This window comes from Tachyglossus aculeatus, chromosome X1, assembly GCF_015852505.1.
Source record: "Tachyglossus aculeatus isolate mTacAcu1 chromosome X1, mTacAcu1.pri, whole genome shotgun sequence".
Lineage (NCBI taxonomy): Eukaryota > Metazoa > Chordata > Mammalia > Monotremata > Tachyglossidae > Tachyglossus > Tachyglossus aculeatus.
Window position 1 is genome coordinate 91,426,598 of NC_052101.1, and position 19,636 is coordinate 91,446,233.

Sequence of the window (19,636 nt, forward strand, 5' to 3'; positions counted from 1 at the left end):
TACAATCCCTACCCAACAACCAGCTCACAGTCTAGAAGAAATGATGGTATTTGTTAAGCCAAGCACTGGTCTAAGCGCTGGTATAGATACAAGGTAATCAGGTTGTTCCAGGAGGGGCTCACAGTCCACAGCAGACAACTGGCAGAGACAGGATTAGAACCCAGGTCCTTCTGACTTCCAGGCCCGTGCTCTGGCCACGCTGCTTCTCTACCCATACTAGGTACTTGGGGGACAGACAGAAGGAAAATAAGACATGACATCAGCGCTTGAATTTCCATTCTGTGGAGAAAGACAAACAGGCTTAGATTGATACACTAAACTAGTCAGCCAGTCAGTCAATTGTAATTATTAAGCGCTCTGTGCAGAGCACTGTACTAAGCAGCAAGGTGAGTACAATAGTAATAATAATAATAATGATGGTATTTATTAAGCACTTATTCTGCGCCAAGCACTATTCTAAGCGCTGGGGTAGATACAAGATTATCATGTTGTTCCACATGGGGCTCACAGTCTTAATCCCCCTTTTACAGATGCGGTAACTGAGGCACAGATGAGCTAAGTGACTTGCCCAAAGTCACCCAGCTGACAAGTGGTGAAGACAGAATTAGAACCCACAACTTCTGACTCCCAAGCCCATGCTCTTTCCACTAAGCCACGCTGCTTCCCCAAAATACAATATGAGGCATATTCTCTGCCCACAATGAGCTTACAATGTAGTAACACTAGTTAACAATTGTTAAAAAAGCATGAGAATCTATATGAATAATAAACACAAGCAGATCAGTAATACATGAAAAAAATCAGATACGTGCACAAGAGTGCTGAGGCGGCCGATGGAATGGCAGGACCAGGAAGGTGGATGCTAATCTGGATGTGCTTCCTGGAGGAGGTGATATTTTAGAAGAACTACTTCAGCCCCCAGTAAGCCTCTTCCAGAGGCTTTTCCCTGACTGACCCCAGGGATCTGGGGTGCCCAGATCCAGGCAAAAAGTGGAATGATATGGCCCCCTTGAGGAGGGCCTACAGGGATCCTCGTTCGGGCTTTCTGGGGTTTTTAGTTCCACTGGCTAAGGAAAGGAAACTGTGCCGGGCAGGCAGTGCTGGCACCGACATTGCTGGTGGAGCCGGGGCAGCGCCCCGGCTCAGAACTTGTCGCTCCAGTCTAACCAGTCAGACCTGGAACAGATACCCCTCCTCCCTACCCCTTTGCTAAGAGCCATTGGTACAGCTCTGGGTGGAAGTGTGTGATGCTAACTTCCTCAGTGTCCAGCAGAGCCCTATATGAATAATGGTGGTATTCCTTAAGTGCTTATTATGTGCCAAGCACTGTACTAAGAGCTGGGGTAGATACAAGATAGTCAGGTCAGACACAGTCCCTGTCCTACACGGGGCTCACAGTGGAGAGGAGTGGGACACTGAGGATAATAATTGTGGTTTTTGTTCATTCATTCACTCGTTCAATCATTTTTATTGAGCGCTTACTGTGTGCAAAGCACTCACTATGTGCCAAACACTGTACTAAGTGGTGTAGATACAAAATAATTGGGTTGGACACAGCCTTAATCCACATTTTACAGATAACTGAGGCACAGAGTAGTGAAGTGACTTGCCCAAGGTCACCCAGCAGACAAATGGCAGAGCTGGGATTAGAACCCAGGTCCCTCTGACTCCCAGACCCATGCTCTATCCACTAGGCCATGCTGCTTCTCAGGCCACACTGCTTCTCAGTCCTTATTGACTCCGAGTCCTTATTGGCTTCAAAATGGGCAAAATGAGCAAAATGGGCAAAAGAAGGTAGGAGATCTGAGGCCCCCTGTCAAGGAGATTCAAGTGAACTTTAGTTTTGAGGGCCCCTGGCTTGGGGTTTGGGCTTAGGCCAAATGAGGTGAACCTAGGAGAGGTATAGACATAGATTTTTCATGCTGGACCAGCTCAATTGAACATACCAAGGGACACTATGAGAAGGGGAATCAGGGCTGGAGGCTCTGGGGAGTTAGGATCCAAGAAAGAAGAAAAAGGTTGGCGATATGGAGCAGCTTCAGATATTTGGCTTTCCCAAGGAGGGGAAAACTGTACCACCTTTTCCTATGCCTATTCTGTATGATAACATGCGAAGCATTTTAGGGAAGTCCGCCTGAAGAGATTTTGTGGCCGCCATCCCTCCCCAGCCCCTTGGCCACTCCCACTGCCACTCCCACAGAGGTAGCGCTGCCCCTCAACTGAGCAGTTCAGGAAGCTTGGCTCCAAAACTTCAACTTCCATCCCACTGATGCATCTTTTCCATCCTGCTGCCTCCATCTTAGAAAGTGGCAGGAGGTACCCATGCTCTCGCCTCCGCCTTCTCTGTGAGAGTCCGCGCCTCTGACACAGCACATTTGCTGTTGCCTGGACTAAACTGTGCTGCTGCCCCCTCAGGCATTATGCCCTGAGGAGGTAGCTTACTTCATTTACTGTCTGATCTGGTCAGATAAGTGGAAGGAGTGGAGTAGAGACTTGGGGCAAAGGGAGAACTGGGGAGCTTTCTGGGGAAGATGTAGGGGCTAGGCAGGGCATTGAGGGATGGGACCAGGATGAAGAAGAGCAAAAGCAGGGCTAGGAGCCCTGAGGGGAGAGAATAATTGACTATGGACACTGGGAGGAGAGAAAGAGGGTTTGAGGGCTCTGAAACCCACTATATGCTGTTCATGATGATGATGATGATGATGATGATTGAAGAAGGAAGATGAGAAAAAGTTCAATGAACACTTTACCCAAATCAATCAATCAATCAATCAATCGTATTTATTGAGCGCTTACTATGTGCAGAGCACTGTACTAAGCGCTTGGGAAGTACAAATTGGCATCACATAGAGACAGTCCCTACCCAACAGTGGGCTCACAGTCTAAAAGGGGGAGACAGAGAACAGAACCAAACATACCAACAAAATAAAATAAGTAGGATAGAAATGTACAAGTAAAATAAATAAATAAATAGATAAATAGAGTAATAAATATGTACAACCATATATACATATATACAGGTGCTGTGGGGAAGGGAAGGAGGTAAGACGGGGGGATGGAGAGGGGGACGAGGGGGAGAGGAAAGAAGGGGCTCAGTCTGGGAAGGCCTCCTGGAGGAGGTGAGCTCTCAGCAGGGCCTTGAAGGGAGGAAGAGAGCTAGCTTGGCGGATGGGCAGAGGGAGGGCATTCCAGGCCCGGGGGATGACGTGGGCCGGGGGTCGATGGCGGGACAGGCGAGAGCGAGGTACAGTGAGGAGATTAGCGGTGGAGGAGCGGAGGGTGCGGGCTGGGCAGTAGAAGGAGAGAAGGGAGGTGAGGTAGGAGGGGGCGAGGTGATGGAGAGCCTTGAAGCCCAGGGTGAGGAGTTTCTGCTTGATGCGCAGATTGATCGGTAGCCATTGGAGGTTTTTGAGGAGGGGAGTAATATGTCCAGAGCGTTTCTGGACAAAGATAATCCGGGCAGCAGCATGAAGTATGGATTGAAGTGGAGAGAGACACGAGGATGGGAGATCAGAGAGAAGGCTAGTGCAGTAGTCCAGACGGGATAGGATGAGAGCTTGAATTAGCAGGGTAGCGGTTTGGATGGAGAGGAAAGGGCGGATCTTGGCAATGTTGCGGAGCTGAGACCGGCAGGTTTTGGTGACGGCTTGGATGTGAGGGGTGAATGAGAGAGCGGAGTCGAGGATGACACCAAGGTTGCGGGCTTGTGAGACGGGAAGGATGGTAGTGCCGTCAACAGAGATGGGAAAGTCAGGGAGAGGACAAGGTTTGGGAGGGAAGACAAGGAGCTCAGTCTTCGACATGTTGAGCTTTAGGTGGTGGGCGGACATCCAGATGGAGATGTCCTGAAGGCAGGAGGAGATGCGAGCCTGGAGGGAGGGGGAGAGAGCAGGGGCAGAGATGTAGATCTGGGTGTCATCAGCGTAGAGATGATAGTTGAAGCCGTGGGAGCGAATGAGGTCACCAAGGGAGTGAGTGTAGATTGAGAACAGAAGGGGACCAAGCACTGAACCTTGGGGAACCCCCACAGTAAGAGGATGGGAGGGGGAGGAGGAGCCTGCAAAAGAGACTGAGAAGGAACGACCGGAGAGATAAGAGGAGAACCAGGAGAGGACGGAGTCTGTGAAGCCAAGGTCAGATAACGTGTTGAGGAGAAGGGGGTGGTCCACAGTGTCAAAGGCAGCTGAGAGGTCGAGGAGGATTAGGACAGAGTATGAGCCGTTGGATTTGGCAAGCAGGAGGTCATTGGTGACCTTTGAGAGCGCAGTTTCCGTGGAATGAAGGGGACGGAAGCCAGACTGGAGGGGGTCGAGGAGAGAGTTGTTGTTGAGGAATTCTAGGCAGCGCGTGTAGACAACTCGTTCAAGGAGTTTGGAAAGGAATGGTAGGAGGGATATGGGACGATAACTAGAAGGTGAGGTGGGGTCAAGAGAGGGTTTTTTTAGGATGGGAGAGACATGGGCATGTTTGAAGGCAGAGGGGAAGGAACCAGTGGAGAGTGAGCGGTTGAAGATGGAAGTTAAGGAGGGGAGAAGGGATGGAGCGAGAGATTTCATAAGATGAGAGGGAATGGGGTCAGAAGCACAGGTGGCCGGAGTAGCACTTGAGAGGAGGGAGGAGAGTTCCTCTGAGGATACCGCTGGGAAGGATGGGAGAGTAGCAGAGAGTGTTGAGAGCCGGGGGGTTGGAGAAAGGGGGGAAGAGACTTTGGGGAGGTCGGACCTGATGGATTTAATTTTGTTAATGAAGTAGGAGGCCAGATCGTTGGGGGTGAGGGAAGGAGGAGGGGGAGGAACCGGGGGCCTGAGAAGGGAGTTGAATGTACGGAAGAGCTGGCGGGGGTGATGGGCATGGGTGTCAATAAGGGAGGAGAAATAGTTTTGTCTGGCAGAAGAGAGGGCTGAGTTAAGGCAGGAAAGGATAAACTTGAAGTGAACGAGGTTGGCATGGTGTTTAGACTTTCGCCAGCAGCGTTCAGCAGCTCGAGCATAAGAGCGAAGGAGGCGGACAGTGGCAGTGATCCAAACACAACCCACTGGGATAAAAGACCACATGGTTTCTGAAATAGAAAATCTTGCTTCACTAGTCTGCAAGGGTTCTTTAAAGGGGTCAATAGACTTATTGGTGAGAGGAAGCAAGGGATATAATTTATTATTTTCAAAAGGCCTTTGACAAGGTTCCACACCAAAGACTTAAATAGTAATAATATAATAATAATGGCATTTCTTAAGCGCTTACTATGTGCAAAGCACTGTTCTAAGCGCTGGGGGGGATACAAGGTGATCAGGTTGTCCCACGTGGGGCTCACAATCTTAATCCCCATTTTACAGGTGAGGTAACTAAGGCTCAGAGAAGTTAAGTAACTTGCCCAATGTCACAGCAGACATGTGGTGGAGTAGGGATTTGAACCCATGACTTCTGACTCCAAAGCCTGTGCTCTTTCCACTGAGCCATGCTGCTTCTCCTTAAAAAAAAAATAGAGTAATCATGGGAATGGAAGGAATGTTCTGTCATAGATACAAAATTAGCTAAAACAGGGGCAGGCAAATATTTTGTCTGGAGGGCCAGTTCCCAGTTTTTGTAAACTTTATGTGACTTGACTCTCCCCGTCACCGTGAAGAGCTGGATGAAAGGAGATTGAAAAATAAGTGACTGCACTTCTGCCCACGATTTACAGTGACTCAGCGTGGCTCAGTGGAAAGAGCCCGGACTTGGGAGTCAGAGGTTGTGGGTTCTAATCCCGGCTCTGCCATTTGTCAGCTGTGTGACTTTGGGCAAGTCACTTAACTTCTCTGTGCCTCAGTTACCTCATCTGTAAAATGGGGATTAAGACTGTGAGTCTCACACGGGACAACCTGATCACCTTGCATTCCCCCCCAGTGCTTAGAACAGTGCTTTGCACATAGTAAGCGCTTAACAAATATTATTATTATTATTATTATTATTTTATTATTATTATACCTGGCTCTAAGCCAGCTGCTGACCCCAGAGGGCTGTGCCTTGAGAGCTGTGGCAGAAGGGAGTTGTCAGTGGTACCAACGGCTGCCTGGAATCCAGGGATGAGCTGCCATAGGCAGAAGGGCAGCTTCTGGGAATCAACTGACAACTTGAACCTGGCCCCTAGGCTGGAGAAAGTCAATTGCCAAGCCAAATATGGCCAGTGGTCCAGCTTTTGCCCACCACTAGGTTGGTTAAAAGAGCAGAAGCCACAGTTAGGAATAAACAGCCACTTGTCAAAGATGATGTAGCTTAAAGAACTGTGTTCCCCAGGGATTGGTGCTAGAACTGGTTCTATTAGAGTTTCATAAATTCATTCATTCAATCGTATTTATTGAGTGCTTACTATGTGCAAAGTGATCTGGAAGAGGGAATAGGCAATGAAATTTCCCAGTTTGCAGATGACACTAGACTCTTCCGGGTGGTGAGATGTCATGCAGATGAGTTGAACTGGAGAAAGGCCTCATAAAACTGAGTGAGTAGGTGGGAAAGTGACAAATGAGCTTCAGCGTTAGAGAGTGCGGAAAGAAGAAACTGAGCAACAACTACATAAAGACAGACTTTGAGACTCTTATGATCTGGTGTCACTGTTGATTATTCTCTCAAATTATTGGTCTGATATGTAACAGGAGCCAAAGAAAATTCAGGGCATTGTTAGAAAGAGGATAGAAAATGAAACAAAAGGAAGAGTTTTGCCAATTCATTAATCAATTAATGATATTAATTGAGCAATCACAGTGTGCAGTGCACTGTACTAAGCACTTGGGAGAGTACAATATAACAGAGTTGGTAGGCACATTTCCTGCCCACAAGAAACTCACAGTCCCCATAGACTGTGAGCCCTGTATGGGACAGGGATTCTGCCCAACCTGATTATCTTATGTCTACTGTACTTAGTACTGTGCCTGGCACATAGTAAGCACTTAACAAATACCACAGTTATTATTAGTTGATCAGGCTAGGTTAGTAAATATCTACTCAATCACTCAGCAAACCCCAGAAGAGGCAAACTCCTTGTTTTTTCATCAGTGCTTTTTTTCCCTCCCAGCCCAGGACAACTTTAATTCCTTGCCTTGGAATCGGCTCCTGCTGTATTAGTCAACAGGAGCGGTAGCTGAGAGGAATGCCTTAAAAGGGCCTTGAAAAAGGATATCCTTTCCTAGCGGTGGTTGTCCTTCATTATAGTGAGTTGTTACCTTGCTGAAGCATTGTTTTTCCCATACACAGCACTTAACACTTCTGGAAATATCCAATCTTCACTCAGGTTAGATAAACAATTTATTTATTCTCTTTTTCTCTATTTTCCTTTTTCTTTCCCCCTTCAGTTTTATTTTTATGTCCTGGAGTTCTCTCTCTGCCAGTGTCCTCCTCTGTCGCTGTCTTCGTGTGTGAAGATGAGTGTGTGTGTGTATATGTGATCCTGGGTAGAATTTCTGTGACCCTATGCTATGTACCAGCTTGGGTTTCTGTCTTTGTGTATCTGGGTATAAGTGTGTTTCTCTATGCCCCTACATATGTGTGTACCTGCATGTGCATTAATCTATGTGACTGTGTGTGTGTATGTGTGTGTGTGTGTGTGTGTGTCCCTGTACATCTGAGGGAGGGTCTGCGAAAGTCAGGTTATGGGGACATGTATGGATGACCGTGTATTTGTGTATGTATAAGTGTAGGAGGAGGTATGCATTTATCTTTAGGCATATATGTATACATTTGGGGTGTGTATATGGGAGAACAATATATGTATGTACGTGCAGATGGGGGTATATGTGCATATAGATTTATGAGATGAATGGGAAGGAGGGTCTGTGTGTGTCTATATATCAATATGTCAAGAAGGTCTCTTTGTATATATATCTTTAGCCAGGTTCTCCTTCCAACTCCACCTCACTTTCCACCAGTTAATTTGCCCACTGGGGTATGAAATCCTTCCTGGCCACTTCCCTCATGTAGCCCCCCAGCCACCTACTCATGAGTTTCAGTGGCTCTCAGAGGCCAAGAAGATAGGTGGGCTCAAAGTTTGGGGAATAGCAAAGGCTGCAGGAGTCCCCCCGCTCTGTGGCTGCAATGGTGGCTCCTGAGGGCACAGTCTAACAGCAAGAGCTGCAGAGAGGATTGAGCCAATGACCAGGTATGGGGGTGATGGGGATCAGAGGGGGCTGAAGGGGTAGAAGTAGTTTAGGGGATGAGGGGTAAGAGTGTATAACCTGTACCCTGCCTCCACACCCTGGTGCTTTCTCATTACCTTCAGAGATGAAGTCAAAAAGAAACTAACAGATCAGATCCCAGGGTTGCTGCAGCAATCCCCTAGATGAGGCTTCCTCCCTGAAAGAAGGAAGAAGGGAGGGGGAGACCCGATCACAGCCCAGGACCCGGTTGTCCTGACAGTGAAGAAATAGGCTGGACCAAATTATGAGCTCTTACCAGGTTCAGAGCAAATTTTAGTAACCCTGGGAGTAATATGCTCAGGAGTAGAGTGTGGCCTAGTGGAAAGAGCCCAGGCCTGGAAGTCAGAAGATCTGGGTTCTCATCCTGGCGCCACCACTTGCCTGTTGTGTAAGAGTGGGCAAGTCACTTCACTTTTCTGGTCTCAGTTTCCTCATCTGTAAAATGTGAATTCAATACCTGTTCTCCCTCCTACCTAGAGAGTGCGCCCCCAGTGAGACAGGGACTAGTAATTATCTGGTATCTACCTCAGTGCTGAGTATAGTGCTTGGCACCTAGTAAGCATTTAACAATTTCTTTTTTATTAAGTATTGATCTGAATGTTGACAGGCAGTGCGTCAAAAGGGAATGGATTGATGGAGTGGGGTGACAGGGAGCCAGTCGACAGGGAGTGGGTCGACAGGGAGTGAGTCGACAGGGAGGTCATCAATGGGGTTGGCGTCGACAGGAAGGGAGTCGACAGGGAGGAAGACGACAAGGAGAGACTCAGGAGACAGGCTAAGCAATTGTTTGCCTGCTCTCATGTTAGTCAATGCCCTTGGGCTCTGAAATCCTCTTATTGGTTATTTCAAAGTTGGTTGTGGAGAACCTTATTTTCCTGTGTCTGTCACTAATGATATGCAGCTGACTCTCACTCCTGTATCCCTTTGTCCTAGACCATGCTGTTTCTCAATCCATCAGTATCACTCATCAATTATAAACAGAGGCAACCAACCATGAGCCAGGATATAAACCTGACATCATGGTAGAAGCAAGCCAGGAGGAACAAATTCCATTATTATTATTATTATCATTATTACTTCCCCCTAGTAAAGTGCTTGTCTTTCCCTAAATAAAACTTCCATATTTTTTCTGGCTGTAATGTTAAGTGCTTACTATGTGCCAGGCACTGTACTAAGCACTTGGGATGGTTACGAGCAAATCAGGTTAGACACAGTTCTTGTCCCACGTGGGGCTCACAGTCTCAATCCCCATTGTACAGTTTAGGTAACTGAGGCACCCCCTCTTAGGGCCGCATCTGGAGAGTTTCCAGTACTCTACTAGTCTCGGCTACGGGAGGGAGAGTCAAGCAGAGGCATACCCATTCCATTCCTAGCTTGGGCAGTGGCTAGCGCATGGAAGGCAATCTGCTCCAACTCAAAACTCACCCATGCTGGGCAGCAGCGGCATGGGAGAAGGTCGAGGGCAGAGATTCAAGTGTACTGCGCTGAAGAAGGCAATGGTAAACCAGTTCCATATTTTTACCAAGAAAACTCTGTGGATACACTACCAGAACGATTGCAGATGGAGGTGGGGGGTTCTGGGAGAGATGTGTCCAAAGAGTCGCTATGTGTCAGGGACGACTAGAAAGTGTAAAACAAGACAATTGAACTGGGCAAAAAAAACCCGATTCATTCATTCATTCACTCAATCGTATTTATTGAGTGCTTACTGTGTGCAGAGCACTGTATTAAGTGCTTGGGAAGTACAAGTTGGCAACATATAGAGATGGTAAACAGAGCCCTGGGGTTGGGTTGGGGGTTGGTAGGGAGGGAGTTATAATAATAATAATAATAATGATAGTGTTGGTTAAGCACTTACTATGTGCAAAGCACTGTTCTAAGCACTGGGGGGATACAAGGTGATCAGGTTGTCCCACGTGAGGCTCACAGTCTTAATCCCTCTTTTACGGATGAGGTAACTGAGGCACAGAGAAGTAAGTGACTTACCCAAAGTCACACAGCTGACAATTGGCGGAACCGGGATTTGAACCCAGGGTGGAGGGAAGGGAAGGGGAGGGAAGGAAAGGGAAGGGGAGGGAAGGGAAGGGAAGGGGAGGGTAGATTTCTGCATCCACATCCATTTCCACATCTCAATTCTCAGGAGATGGCAAGAGAATCCCAGTATTCCCTGCAGCCAGTCTCTCTGGAGCTGCTGGGGGCCCTAGGCTGCACACAATGATCAAGTTCATTTCCATTTCTCTTCTGCCTTGGAATCTGGAGTCTAGGAAACCTGAAGAAGCTTCAGTATTAGATTAGGGTGTCTGAGGCTGTACAATCCCAGATTACATTTCCCTTTTCAAAGCCCTAGTTGGTGGCTCATTTTGTTGTAGCCATCAGATCCCCAGCCTGTCTCCAAAGGTTAATTGCTTTGGACCAGGAGGTCCCCACTCTCTCCCTGCTGTTTCCCGTTGGAGCCACCCAGTTGGACAGATAGGGCTAATATCAGTCACAGAATGGATGTTTCCCTATGCTCTGCCCAGATTCCCTCCTCCTCCCACAGCTGGCTCACAGGCCTCTGCCACCCCTCCCCCAACCCAAATCCAGAACTGGGTTTTTCTTGGGAAGAGAGGGAAGCAGAGCCACAGCCTCCACTATGGCAGCTCCCTTTCCCTGCCCCTACAAAGGAGAAGGTACAATGCACCTGTCTGTCAGGAACACAGAAGGGGCAAGATAGAGTTAAAAGGGGAGTGCTAGCGGCAGTGCCAAGAGCTGCAAACTTGGAGTGTCCCTCAGTTGTCCATCTCCACTCCCACACCCCTAATTTGGAAGACACCTCATTCTACATATCTGGGATAACCAGGCAGAGGGATGATCAGCCAGACCCAAAAAGGGGATAACAATAATAATAATTATGATTATGGTGTTTGTTAAGCACTTACTATGTGCCAGACACTATTCTAAGCACTAGGGTAGATACAAGATAATTGGGTTGGACACAGTCCCTGGCCCACATGGGGCTCACAGTCTTAATCCCTATTTTACAGATGAGGGAACTGAGGCACAGAGAAGTTAAGTGATTTGCCCAAGTTCACACAGCAGGTAAGTGATGGAGCCAGGATAACTCAGAAGGATGTGGCCTTTTCTTTCAGGCAAGGGGTTTGAAAGTGCAGAGACAGAGAGAGAGGAAATGGTAGCAGACACTGCAACTTGGGATTTCCAGTTCCTTGTGGAGTCAGATTTCCCACAGTTTGTGGAATGATTCTAGGTTCTAGATCAATTGACTCCTGGCCTTTTGACTCAGGCCATTTCACTCCTAGGCTTTTCATTCCCGATGAAAGAAGTAGAGCATGGAGGATATTAGAGGAGACAAGCTAGCAGCACCATGCTCCCCTGGGACTCTCCACCACCCCTCTCCCCCAAACCCTGCACTGTCCCCACCACTCACACACACTACATCACCCCGAGAAGCCAAGAGGGTGTATCACGCAGGACAGAGGGCCACTGACTCCTAGTGGTTTGCTGACTGACACCCCCACTATACTAAGCATTTGGGAGAATACAGTCAAGTTGGTAGACAGGATCCCCACCTCAAGGATCTGCCAAGCTGGTAGTGGAGTTTATAATCTAGTGGAGGAGCTTACAATCTCCTATCAGCTTCAGAATGCCATCGAAGTGTAAGATGGCAACAAGCCAACGAGTCTGTCTTTTCAATTCCTAAGAGTAGATGTAACTACAAAATTAAAGATGAATTCAGATTCCTAGATTCTGGTGAACTTTTCCTGCACTTTGCTAGTGGTGAAAAAGTTATGAACATTCATTCATTCAATCGTATTTATTGAGTACTTACTGTGTGCACAGCACTGTACTAAGCACTTGGAAAGTACAATTTGGCAACAGATAGAAACAGTCTCTACCCAACAAAGGGCTCACAGTCTAGAAGGGGAGACAGACAACAAAACAAAACAAAACAGTGCTGCACCTCTGTTTGCCACTGCTGCCACTCTGCTCTCCTTCTTGCTCATTCCTTCTGGTCCCAGAGGCTGGGGATCAGATCAGGAACCATCGGGCTGTTGGTATCCATCCTCTCTCTCCCCCCGCAACCCCTCCCCTGGTCCTCTACCACATTTCATTTATTTACTTCATGTATTTCTTTTACATACTTCACTCCTTAGGAATGAAACAACCCGCAGTGAAATTTGCCACATGGTCTAGTGGGAAGAGCCTGGGCCTGGGAGTCAGAGCACCTGGTTCTCATCCTGGCTCTGCTACTTGCCTGCTGTGTGACCTTGAGCAAGTCACTTTCACTGTGATTCAGTTTCCTCATCTATAAAATGTTAATTCATTTAATCGTATTTATTGAGCACCTAATGTGTGCAGAGCACTGTATTAAGCATTTGGGAGAGTACAATACAGCAATAAACAGACACATTCCCTGCCCAAAATGAGCTTTACAGTCTGGAGGGAAGGTTCTAAATGTTCTTCTTCCCCCTTAGGCTGTGAGCCCCATATGAGACAGGGACTGTGTCTGACCTGATTACCTTGTATCTCCCCTAACACTCAGTACAGTGCTTGGCTCATAGTAAGCACTTAATACAGATTATTGTTGATAATAAGAAGAATAATTTGTAATAATAATAATAATTGCCTGGGAGTCAAATGACCCATTCTGGAGCTACAGGGTCATTTGGTGGTCACCCTCTCCATTCCACCTTCCATTCTCAGAAACCCACACTTGGCCTCTCAGCCTTTCATCACGCTGATGACAACTCTTATTCATAGTTTTCAAGATTAACCCCTGAAGGCAGAACCTTAGAGCAAGAGTTACATTTCAGGATAGAAGACAATGTAAGTGGCAGCAGGGCAAACTAAGAAAGGGATGAAGGGCTTTGAGGGGAGAACAGGAAAGAGCTGGGGAATGAAGCCGTCACATCCAGCAATATAGGAATACATGAGATGACCTCTAAATAGTCATACCACTGTCCCTGATGCGTTCATCCTCTCCTCCCACCACCAACAAGTGGTGGGCGCTACTTCCAGTGGTGATTGATTCCAAGGAAAAAGCATGACCAGCCCTGGAATGGGGCATGGCAGACCCCAGGCCTTTCAGTCCAGCATGTCCAGTATAAAAGATGGAATGGAGGAGGTGGGGCAAACCCTCCTTTCCAAGTTTAATCCTAAACCCCTGTCTCTGGAATGGCCTCCCCGCACACATCCGCCAAACTAGCTCTCTCCCTCCCTTCAAAGCCCTACTGAGAGCTCACCTCCTCCAGGAGGCCTTCCCAGACTGAGCCCCCTTTTTCCTCTCCTCCTCTCCATCCCCTCCGCCCTACCACCTTCCCCTCCCCACAGCACTTGTATATATGTGTACAGATTTATTACTCTATTTCACTTGTACATATTTACTATTCTATTTATTTTGTTAATGATGTGCATATAGTTATAATTCTATTTATTCTGACAATTTTGACACCTGTCTACATGTTTTGTTTTGGTGTCTCTCTCCCCCTTCTAGACTGTGAGCCCATTGTTAGATAGAGACCGTCTCTATATGTTGCCGACTTGTACTTCCCAAGCGCTTAGTACAGGGCTCTGCACACAGTAAGCGCTCAATAAATGCGATTGAATGAATGAATGAATGAATAACGGGGCTTCTTTCCTGCATCTCACCTCTTTTCCCCTCCTGGGAATTCTTGCTTCTTATCCCCGTCAAAGCCCCCTCGATTTTTTTTTCACATCCAAGGGCCTGGATCCGATGGAAGGAAATGGGGATCTTTGAAGCAGCTGGGGAGTGATTGGGAAGGGGTGGAGGGAGGGAGAGGGGGCCTGGGTTGAATATCTGCGCTGAGAAGCAGCGTGGCTCAGTGGAAAGAGCAAGGACCTGGGAGTCAGAAGTCATGGGTTCATATCCCAGCTCCGCTGTTTGTCAGCTGTGTGACTTTGGGCCAGTCACTTAACTTCTCTGTGCCTCAGTTACCTCATCTGTAAAATGGGGATTAAGATTGTGAGCCCCACATGGGACAACCTGATCACCTTGTAACCTCCCCAGCGCATAGAACAGTGCTTTGCACATAGTAAGTGCTTAACAAATACCAAAATTATAGAGAAGCAGTGTGGCTCAGTGGAAAGAGCACAGGCTTTGGAGTCCTCAGTACCTCATCTGTAAAATGGGGATTAAGACTGTGAGCCCCCCGTGGGACAACTTGATCACCTTGTAACCTCCCCAGCGCTTAGAACAGTGCTTTGCACATAGTAAGCGCTTAATAAATGCCATCCTTATTATTATTAATATCTCCGAGGACCAATCGAGGGAGGGAGGGAAAAAGAGAAGGAACAGGCTGGATGGTGGGACTACCTCCTTCAGGTGTGAGCTGCTCTGCCCTTGGGCAGGTCCTGACCCTAGAATAGCGCCCGGAGCCTTTATAGAGCGGTCTGCAGTGAGTCACCTAGGTCGGGGTGTGGACTTGCTCTCTGCCTATGGCTAAAAATAGCCCCGGAGGGCGGGAGCACCGTCGGGCCAAGGGAGACAGCTAGGGTCTGCCCAAGGGAGGGGAGTTTCCTTGAGTTTAGGGAAGATGGGAGGGAGACCCAGGGTGACACAGGGCATCCAAGTCCCCCATCGGCCTCCCTGCTGGAGGCTCGAAGTCCAGCCACTAGGGCTCCATCCATGCCCTGTCCCGGCCCGGGCCTCAGATATCGGTTTGATGGAGCTAAGCGGGAGAGGAGGGAAAGAGATGAGAGGGGGAGAAGAAGTGAGGTCTGGGAGAGGGAATGTGGTGGAGGGGACACGTCTTGGGATAAGGGGCAGAGCAGGGGAGAGGGGCAGAAAGGGGAGAGGGATGGGGGAGGATCAGAGAGAGGGGAAAGGGATGGGTGGGACAAAGAAAGAGGAGAAGGATAGAGTGGGGGGGAGAGAGAGAGAGAGAGGGAGGGAGGGAGGGAGGGAGAGAGAGAGAGAGAGAGAGAGAGAGAGAGAGAGAGGGAGAGGGAGAGAGAGAGAGAGAGAGAGAGAGAGAGAGAGAGAGAGAGAGAGAGAGAGAGAGAGAGACGGGTGTTAGCTCTTTTCTCTAACTCTGAGATCACCCTGGATCCTGGCCAGCCTCCCGGCCTGGCTCCAGATCAGAAGTGAGTCACTGCCTATCCAAGCTGGGTAGTGGGGGCTGGGCAGGCGCAGGTTTCATAAGGAGCTCTGTCCCGCCCAGTTCTGGGGTTCCCCACTGGGGGTGTTTCTAAACTGGAGAAGTCTTTGGCCCTGCGGTGATCCAGGCTGGGGCCCAGGGGCCCAGGCCTACAGGTCAGCAGTTCACTCCCCTCTACCTATCCATCGCTCTACTCCCACTACAGCCCAGCCCACGCGTTTTGTTCCTCAAACACTGACCTACACGCTGTGCCTCCCTCTCCTCTCTCTTGACTTCTCGTTCCTGTCTCCCCTCCTGCCGGAAACCCCCTCCCCAGAACTCCCTCCTACTCAGCGCTGGGATGGATACAAGTGAATTGGATTGGGACTGTATCCAATCCAGTTTACTTGTATCCACCCCAGCGCTTAGTCCAGTGCCAGGCACATAGTAAGCGCTTAACAAATACCACAATTGTTATTATTATTCATACCTGACAGACCGCCACTGTCCCCATCTTTGGAGTCCTACCAAAATCATATCTCCTCCAGGAAGCCTTCCCTACTCACCTCTCCTCTCCCCCACTCTATTTTACCTCTGCCACATCTATCCACTTGGCACTTATTACACCACTTAAGCAGTTAGGAAGTCACCCCACCCCCACTGCATAGCTGAACATACCCCTGCTTCTCCATCTCCTCCATTATTTTATTAATGATGTGTATATAGCTATAATTCGATTTATTCTGATGGTATTAACACCAGTCTACTTGTTTTGTTTTCTGTCTCCCCCTTCTAGACTGTGAGCCCGTTGTTGGGTAGGGACCATCTTTGTATGTTTCCAATTTGTACTTCCCAAGCGCTTAGTACAGTGCTCTGCACACAGTGAGCACTCAATAAATACGACTGAATGAATAAATGAATTTGGTGGCCTCTTCTACCTGTAATTTATTTTAATGTCCATCTCCCCTGCTAGATTGCAAACTCTTTGAGGGCAAGGATCGTGTCTACTTACTCTATTGTACTCTCCATAGGATAAGCACTCAATAAATGCCATTGATTGATTGAGACCAGAATCTGGATTTTATGCTGAGGAGGTAGATGATGCTCCCTCTGGAGTCAAGCCTTCCATCACGATCAGATGGAGAATGGTCTCTCCTATCCTTATAGAAGGAGATTCCAAAGTCTGCTTTGCTCTTCCAGCTGACAGAGGTATGAGGGGGTGGGGAGGGCGGACATGGGAAGCAACATTGCCTAGTGGCAAGAGCACGGGCTTGGGAATCAGAGGTCATGGGTTCTAATCCCAGCTCCGCCATGCATCAGCTGTGTGACTTTGGGCAAGTCACTTAACTTCTCTGTGCCTCTGTTACCTCATCTGGAAAATGGGGATTAAGACTGTGAGCCCCATGTGGGACAACCTGATTACCTTATATCTACCCCAGTGCTTAGAACAGTGTTTGGCACATAGTAAGCACTTAACAAATACTATTATTATTATTATGCAGGTCAACCCCTTTCCCGCCAGGGTGCACCGTGACAGAGCTTGGGGGAGGGCTCGTACAGGTTATTTATTGCCAGGAGAGGCGTTCTGACAGTTCAGAGCACTGTCCTAGGCACTTAGGAGAGTACAATAGAGTAAGTAGACACAACCCTTGCTCTATGTAGTTAATTTAAACCCAGTCCCTCTCCCACAAGGGGCTCACAATTTAAAGGTGGGAGGACATGGGAGGGCAGACACAGAGAATAATGAACAAGAACTGCAAGATTAGGCTAATTTTAACTATGTGAAAGTAAACAAAAGTAAAAACAAGTGTAACAAATGGGTTATTTTGAGAGGGAGGGGATGGCCCTCCCCTCCTTACATTGTTCCAAATGTTGTATAGGCAGCTTCTACTGGCCCTCTGCTCCTCTGCAGACCCCAGAGCTGAGGGGATCCTAGGACTCAGGGCCCATACCCTTCAGACAATACTCCCTCCCCCAGGCACTTGTAGCTGTGCCAATCACGCCTCATTAACAGGTCAGTTTAGCCTCCTGTAGGTTTTCTGCAGCACGCTGTGATCCATCACTATGTAGGGAGGGTTGGGTAAAGAAGGTTCAGCCAGACTCTCATTGCTGGGACTCGTTGCATTTTCAATTTCACTTTCACTCTTTGCTCAGCATATTCTGTTTGATTGATTGATAATGCTTCTTGGGTCTAGAGAATACACACACACACACACACACATTATATCAGTATCATCATCACTGCCATTCTCACTGGTATTGACTAAAGGGCAACTGTATGCAGAGCCCTGTACTAGGTGTTTGGAGAACAAACAGAAAAAGAACTTTAGCCCTTAAGGAGTTCACCATCTACTGGACATAGATAGTGAGGCACAGACATGCCTAATAACACATATACACACACCCACAGAAACACAAGCAGTGACACATACAACACAGTGTCACACATGAACACCCACATAAACACACATACCCAGAAAATTCTAAAGCTGAAAAAGACCGCAGAAGTCATGACCCTTGCCTGCCCCACTGAATGGTGAATGACCAAACCATGAGGGACAGATGATGATCTACTCTTTCCTTAAAGATGTCCTGGGATGAAGTCATATGTAAACACAAACCCACTCCCAAATGACCACAGCCTTTTATCACCCCCACACTCCTGCACGAACTCTCCCACCCCTACCCTCACACACATAAACAAGTAGGATGTTATGCTATCCACCAGCAGATGCTGAAGGCAAAACTCCCCCAAAAGACCTTCCCTGACAAAGCCATCATTTTCTCTTCACCCATTCCCTTCTGTCACCCTGATTTGCTCCCTTTATTCACCCTTCCCTCAGTCACACAGTACCTATGTTCATTTCTCTCTAGATTGTAAGCTCGTTGTGGGCAGGGAATGTGTCTGTTGTTGTTGTGTTTTAATTTCTCAAGCGCTTATTACAGTGCTCTGCACACAGTAAGCACTCAATAAATGATTGATTGATATTAATGTCTGTTTCCCCCCTAGACTGTCAGGTCATCGTAGGCAGGGAACGTGTCTACCAACTCTGTTATACTCTTCCAGGAGCTTAATACAGTGCTCAGCACACAGTAAGTGTTCAATAAATATGATTGCTTGATCGATCCATCCATTTGCTGACAAAACCTCAGAACCTGTCCGTTCTCTTCTCCCACTGCACCCCAGCTTGCACTCTTTGCTCTTCCCAAGCTAATCTTCTAAAAGTACCTTAATCCAGCTCTCCAGTCTCTGACCCATTGCCTTTCTCCCTGTATGGAACTCCCTTCTTCCTCAAATCCACCAAACTTAATCCTTCCCTGCCTTTCAAGCCCTCCTGAAAATTCACCTCCTCCAGGAGTCATTCCCCAATCAATCTCCACATTCTTGGTCATATCATTCCATCAACCTAAGCAGCATGGCCTAATGGATAGAGCATGCACCTGGGAGTCAGAAGGACCTGAGTTTTAATCCCAGCTTGGCCAATTGGCTGCTGGGTTATCTTGGGCAAGTCACTTAACTTCTCTTTGCCTCAGTCACCTCATCTGTAAAATGGGAACTAAGACTGTGAGCCCCGTGTGGAACATGGACTGTGTCCAACCTCATTTGCTTGTATCCACCCCAGTGCTTAGTACAGTGCCTGGCACATAGTAAGGGCTTAATAAATACAATAATTATATGTATTTAGTTAATTGCCTATTTTTGTTTTCATCATTTATATTGATGCTCTTACTCTTTGATCTATACTATGCTGGCAATTTATCTGCCTGTCTCCCACTTGAAATTGGAAAATCTTTAAGGACAAGGACCATGTAAGTTCTGAAGTGCCTAGTACAATGCTTCACATATAGAGGCCCGCCCGCCCGCCATCACACCGCGCGGCCTTGCCGCTCTCGGAAGGCTCCTCTCCTCAGAGCGCCGCCATTGACGCCCGGGACTCCGTTCCCGAGAGACCCGCCCGCCATCGCAGTGCCCCCACGGACGCCCCCCCCGCTTCCACCCCCCCCCCCCCACTTAGGCGACCTTTCTTAAAGTGCCCCTCATCCCCCCCCCTTCCCGGTCCGGTCCTGACTGACTCTCCCCCCGCCCCCAGGTAGAAAGCCCTCGTTAGCACCATGTTGCATTAACGACAACCTCATTGGCACCTCCTCAGCCCTCCCATGCTAGTTGACTGTCCGCTCCTCTCCCCAGGTATCTCTGCTCCCTGACCCCCCTTAACAGGCCCACCCTACTCCAGCACTTAATATATTGTATCTGCTCTCTGTGACATCATTATCTGCCAATTTTATTATTGCCATAGCATATTGATTGTTTAACTACACCCTGTGATGCCATCGCCTACTTATATCATTGCTACTGTTTTATTGCTTCTGCATCTCAAT

General features: G+C 48.1%; 1 long non-coding RNA gene and 1 other non-coding gene across 2 annotated transcripts in view; one reads left to right on the forward strand and one right to left on the reverse strand.

Moving 5' to 3' along the window:
* The window catches only part of LOC119919976, a 63,688-nt gene that overhangs the window by 19,693 nt on the left and 24,359 nt on the right, over nucleotides 1–19,636 (reverse strand). The window lies entirely within an intron of this gene.
* Nucleotides 9,440–9,577, forward strand: LOC119920242. The gene has a single exon (XR_005448000.1). It is a non-coding gene; the product is annotated as a small nucleolar RNA SNORA7 (small nucleolar RNA).